The sequence below is a fragment of the Odocoileus virginianus genome, unplaced genomic scaffold (genome assembly GCF_023699985.2).
Source record: "Odocoileus virginianus isolate 20LAN1187 ecotype Illinois unplaced genomic scaffold, Ovbor_1.2 Unplaced_Scaffold_55, whole genome shotgun sequence".
In the NCBI taxonomy this organism is placed as follows: Eukaryota; Metazoa; Chordata; class Mammalia; order Artiodactyla; family Cervidae; genus Odocoileus; species Odocoileus virginianus.
This window is the reverse complement of record NW_027224317.1, coordinates 5,991-12,330: the sequence shown is the minus strand read 5'-3', so window position 1 is coordinate 12,330 and position 6,340 is coordinate 5,991. Positions and strand designations below refer to the sequence as shown.

Genomic DNA, 6,340 nt, shown 5'->3' with positions numbered 1-6,340 from the left:
GACACCTATGTTAAGGAAAGAGATGATCATTTCAGTAGAAAAGAAAAAAACATCAAGAATCAGATATCAGTTATCTGTAATAAACCCACTGGAGATATCATATATAAAGGGAAATGGGTTAAAAAGGAAAGGATGGAAACAGATATGCTGCTTCTGTTGTTTAGATGCTCAGTCGTGTCCAACAATTCTTGAGACCCCTATGGAATCATCCAGGCAAGGTTACTGCTGGAGGGTTGCCATGCCCTCCTCCAGGGAATCTCCCCCTCCCAGGAATCAAAACCATGTCTCTGCATCTCCTGCATCTCAGGCAGATTCTTCACTGTTGAGACAACAGATATGCTATGGAAACATTAATTTAAAGAAAACATAGGAGGCTGTATTGGTTAATTGACAGGCTTCCTGGTGGCTCAGATGGTAAAGAATCTGCCTGCCATGTGGGAGACCTGGGTTCGATTCCTGGTTTGGGAAGATGCCCTGGAGGAGGGCATGGCAACCCACTCCAGTGTTCTTGCCTGGAGAATCCCCATGGACAGAGGAGCCTGGCAGGCTACAGTCTATGGGGTCACAGAGGTCAGACACGACTGAGTGACTAAGCATGGCACACAATCAAGTAACTTCTAGGACAAGGACCAGATATAGAGAGGGGTATTTATCCTAATGATAAAATGTGTAAGTCATCAAGAATACATATGAATACTGAATCAGAATGTACTTAGCAAAGGAAGTTTAAAATTCTTAAAGAAAACTTATAGGAATAAGCAGAGAAACAGACAAATTAGCAATTCCAACTGGAATTTCCCTGGCAATCCAGTGGTTCAGATCCCTAGCTTTCAATGCAGGGGGCACAAGTTCCGTCCCTGGTTGAGCAAGTAAGATCTCTTATATCATATACAAAATTCAACACAAGATAGATTAAAGGTTTACAAAAACCACACAACTCCTAAAAGAAAGCATAGGAGAAAAATTCTTTGGCATGGGTCTCCACAAGGATGGTTTTGAGCTTGACACCAAAAGCACAAGCCACAAAAACAAAGCTAGACGGTAGGATCCATCAAACTGAAAGCTTCTGCACAGCAAAGGAAACAATGAACAACCTGAAAAGACGGTGTTCTTTTAACGCTCCAGGGATCTCTGAGGCTGGAGGAGATGGCAGCAGTGCTGCAGGCAAGAGAGTGGGGTGAGAGAGGATGGTCACATCCCAGGTCATGTCCGAGTCCCTGGGATGGCCGCCAAGTGTGGGTACTTGGCTTCACATAGGCAGGAATTCAAGAGCGAGTCACAGTGAAGTGAAAGAAGGTCAATCCAGGGAGGAAACACGCTACACAGAGAGTGTGGGCCATCCTGGAAGGCAAGCCCAGCACCAGGGTATGGGGCTGTCAGTGTTTATAGGGGGGGGGGGGTCATTTCATAGGCTGATGAGTGGGAGGAGTGTGCCAGCTATTTTCAGAAAGGGTGGGGATTTCCAGGAACTGGGTCAGCACCCACTTTTAGGCCTTTATGACCAGCCGTGGAACTGTCACGGCGCCTCTGGGTGTGTCACCTAGCTGCCGTGTCACAAAGGGATTTTAAAAAAATATTTACTTCAGGTCTTAGTTGCGGTATGCAGGATGTTCATCTCAGCACACTGGTTTAGTTGCCCCACGGTAAGTGGAGAAGGAATGGCAACCCACTCCAGTATTCTTGCCTGGAAAATGCCATGGATGGAGGAGCCTGGTGGGCCAGGGTCCATGGGGGTGGCAAAGAGCTGGACACGACTGAGCGACACTTTCTCTCTTTCACGTGGAATCCTAGTTCCCAGGTCAGGGACTGAACCCACATCCCCTGCGTTGCAAGGCAGATTCTGAACAACTGGACCACCAGGGAAATCCCTGTCATTCTTTTAACGGTTGTGCTCGCCCACTTCCGGTCTCATCAGCACCTGATAGCTGGCCTTTGACAGCACTATGCTAGCTTTCACCTTACAGGAGAATGCCCTGGTGAAGTTCTCAGGACCCTGTGCTGACTGTAGGCAGCACGCCGGACCCTGTGAAGAGAGGGTGATTTTGCTCCAAGTTACACCACTGCCACTTAGCATGCTGAGGCCTTGGACACAACTTTTTGTTGGATTTGCAGCCAATTTTAATTGACTTTTTCAGTCAGTTTTGCCTGTGGCCTCAGACATGGCTTTCTAGTCCTCAGGACCATCTTGTATAAAACTTGGGTCATACCTACCTGGCGGGTTTGTTTAGGGGAACTCAAAGTGGTAACTTGAATACAAGTGGCCAGCTACTGAGCAAGGCTCATTGCAAAATATGATTGTGGGACAAGTTCAAAGAAAAAACTACTAAAAGTGTCAGTGGGGGAACACAGCATTAGACCCAGCCCTAGTCCCCTTCTGAGGACAGGTGTGACCGGGGTGTGACCCGGGTGACCATCAGAAGCCATGGCACCCACCCCATCCACAGGAGAAGGGAACTGGGAACAACGGCCTCTGCCCATTAACACCCAGGGCTCCGTGCTGACAACACCTGAGTTTGTGGAGTCATAGATGTGAAGGGCTTTGCTCTTCAAAACCTTATCTGTAGGACTGGGACACCCCTTCTTGCCTGAGGAAGTGATGCACTCTCCCGGAAAGACACTGCCTCAATTTCCTACTCACAGGTTAAAGGTTTGGGGACACAGCATTTATCTTCCCTTTAAAGAATGAAACCCTGAGTTACCTCTCAGCCCAGGCATGAAGCAACCATGATCCACATGGCCTTGTTTGGCTCTGAACCTGTGAAAACTAATAATCCATTTAGACTTTACCTAAATTAACCCTTCCCTCTCTCCTATATTAACTCATCTCTGGTTTCTGGTGAGCCACCCCATGGTTTCTTGGGTGTGTGACCTCCTTGCTGAAGCAACAGGACCCTTCCCTGATGGACAGAGATGCCCCTGGGCTTTATCTCCAGATTAACATCTCTGCAAAGCAGTCATCTTTAGATCTTGCCTAGGAAAAATAAGCCACTGCAATTGGAGAATTCCTACAAGGGCCATGTCCCACTAGTGAGGATCTGTGGCAAGAAACTCTCTTGAAACTCACCATGGCACCCTGCAAGCCTTTTGGAAACTTCCTTCTATGAAAACTCATGCCCAGTCTTACACATAAAACTGCATCATCAGCTTTCTTAAAAAAAAAAAAAAAAAAAAAAACCTCTTTGTGCTGCAAACCATAGATCTTTAAAACACACAAATTGTTATTTTATTTCTTTATTTAGGCTGCACCAGGTCGTAGTTGTGGCATGTGGGATCTAGTTCCCTGACCTGCTATACTTGGGAGTACAGAGTTTTACCCACTGGACCATCAAGGAAGTCCTGTAAAAAACAGCATTTTTCTAAATCACTTTTTCAAAAAAACTTTGAATTGGAATATAGCTGATTAATAATGTTGTGATAGTTTCAGGTGGACAGCAAAGAAACTCAGCCATGCATATGCATGTATCCATTCTCCTCCAAACACCCTTCCCATCCAACAAAAACAAAAAAATCTGTTCCCATTAAGCAGAGTTCCCTGAAAAGCAGCATTTTCCATGAAGAGACACAATAGACAACGATTCAGTCTCACTTCTTTCTACACTATAGTGTAGTACTATAGCATGTATCTAAATTGACCCTGTAGTATAGATTTTTTCCTGCAAGGTCCATAAATAAACAGATACATATATACAGATACATATACAGCCTCATTAGCATAAGAGTGACTGATCCTGCTCTGTGCTATAAAGGCCACTCCCAGGACACACAGAAAGAGACTCAGTTAACCAGTTCATAAGAACCAAATCCACAGCCAGCGCGGAATTCCTCCCGGAACCTGGGACCTTTATAAAGCGGCAAGCGCAGCCTCTTCTCCAGCGTCAGCCCCAGAGCTCCGGCCGCCAGCATGAGGCTCCATCACCTGCTCCTCGCGCTCCTCTTCGTGGTCCTGTCTGCTGGGTCAGGTGAGCTCGTGGGAGCCCCGGGGGGAGCCGCGGGCTCTCTCTCCTGTTTCTACCCCCTTCTGTCCTGCTACCCTCATCTACACGGGGTCAGACTAAACCCACCATATGTGATGCTTCTGAGAAGCCAGCGCTGAGTCCTTAGTAGCGGGAGGGGTCTGAGAACCGCCCTGCAAAGTTCCTGGCTGTTTCTAAGCCACTCTAGCGAGTCAGAGCTTCTGAGCCCATCTCCTCATTGGTTTCATGAGGAGGAAACAGAAGATGCCTCTGTTAAGTGACTCTCCTTTTTTCTTTTTCATAAAAGCAAGAAAAGGCCGCTGGTCAGGAGGAAACCACAAAGGGATGAGGAGAGCCTGTGAGGAAAGCGGGAAGGCCATTGGTCTGGACGAAACCAGAAGGGGAAGAGGAGAGCGTGTGAGGAAAGCGGGAAGGCCATTTGTCGGGAGGAAACCACAAAGGGATTAGGAGAGCCTGTGAGGAAAGCTGGAAGGCCGCTGATCCGGAGGAAACCACAGAGGGATGAGGAGAGCCTGTGAGGAAAGCTGGAAGGCCACTGGTCGGGAGGAAACCACAAAGGGATGAGGAGAGCCTGTGAGGAAAGCGGGAAGGCCGTTGGTCGGGAGGAAACCACAGAGGGATGAGGAGAGCCTGTGAGGAAAGCTGGAAGGCCACTGGTCGGGAGGAAACCACAAAGGGATGAGGAGAGCCTGTGAGGAAAGCGGGAAGGCCGCTGGTCAGGAGGAAACCACAAAGGGAGGAGGAGAGGGGCTGACTCGCTCCAGCGCTGAGAGCTCTGAGTCAGTAGAGACAATGATACAAAACTTTTTTTCCGAACCATTGTCACTCTCAGTTGTAAGTTACTTTGAGAGTAAGTTCTCTTTAAACACTTCTTACACTTTCAGCTGCATCTTTTCCTCCTATCTCAGCTCCACTACTTGACTGACTCCTTGAGTTGGAAAACTAAACAGTGAAAATAGACGCCCGCGGGCCGCTTCTGACTCCTGGCCGGAAGGTGGATGTAGCCGAGCTTCCGGGTCTTTGCCCTCGAGGTGGAGCTGACCCCGCACACAACCGTGCTCCTCACGCCCCAGTCCCTCAGCCTCCGCTTCTGGAAACGTGAGGGTCCACCGGGGCCCGGGCAGGGCCAGCGTCTGTCTGGAAGCTGGTCCACGGTGTCCTGGACTCACATCCTGTTGTCACGAGGCCGTGTCCGCATCTCAGCACAGAAAGCCCCAGGGCCTCGCTCAGAGGGCACACAGCTGCCCTTCTCGAGATGCCGCTTTTCCTGCTGACACGTTTTTTCCCTCTTTGTTCTCTTTTTAGGATTTACTCAAGGAATAAAAACTCCTCAAAGCTGCCATAGGAATAAAGGCATCTGTGTGCCGATCGGTGCCCTGGAAACATGAGACAGATTGGCACCTGTCTCGGGGCCCCAGTAAAATGCTGCAGAAGGAAGTAAAAGAAGACGAAGACACGGCCGGGACGATGCAGAGTCAGAAACTGCACCCTTCGACAGAGCATCTAAAATTGAAACCAGAATAAATTTTGTTCAAAATTAAAGAATTGCCCACTGGTCACTGCGGTTGTTGTGTGGTGTCTGATCCCAGGCGAATTCCAAAATCCCTGAGGATGCTCTCTGAGCTCCTTACCGGAACCATCGGGGGATCATAGTGGGTGCTCTGATCCCCCTGTTCCTTGGGGGCCTGACCTTCCCCAGCCCCTCTGTCTGCTGTCCTTCCTGCTTCCCGGCCCAGGGCACCCTGGCCTGCCCCTCGTCTCCCCTCAAACATGCACCCCAAGGGTCCAGAATCACCAGAACTCCAGGCCCGAGGGAAACCCCCGACCCCTGCTCAGGAGGAAACCCCCTCCTCTGTCCCCCTGCTGCAGCCCTCACTTCCGTTTGGTTTATGCTTCTTACCCCTGCCTTGTGCACACGTGGATACACTTCTGATTCCCTTTTGGGCCGTAAGGTCTCTATAGGCATGGACTTGTCCTACTCCTGGATGTGCCGGGCATTGAGCCGAGACATAGCTTCACAAACTGTCATCAGTTGAATGACAGAGTTGACATGGACAAAGCATGTCTCTCTGTGTGGACATGATACGATGCAACTAAATGCGATGGAAAAACCAGTCCTGTGGAAGCACAGTTCAGTGAAGACAACACAGCATGAACACAGAGCCCGCCAGGGCAGGCTGAGCACGCGGACCTCAGCCTGCTTGCAGTTCCTTCAGAGGGTTTGCCAGTTAAACCAAGAGCCTGGCTGGTGCAGGCGGTATGTGTGAGCAGCTCTCTGGTCTTCACACTGACTCTTCCCGCAGTGCAAGCTGAGGTCACCAAGGGGATGGTGTTAGGAGACAGGGCCTTTGGGAGGCGATTAGGTC

The 6,340-nt window shown here is 49.5% G+C and overlaps 1 pseudogene; it reads left to right on the top strand.

Moving 5' to 3' along the window:
- The first annotated feature begins 3,672 nt into the window (after positions 1-3,672).
- LOC110129496 (lingual antimicrobial peptide-like) lies at positions 3,673-5,533 on the top strand (annotated as a pseudogene).
- The last annotated feature ends 807 nt before the right edge of the window (positions 5,534-6,340 follow it).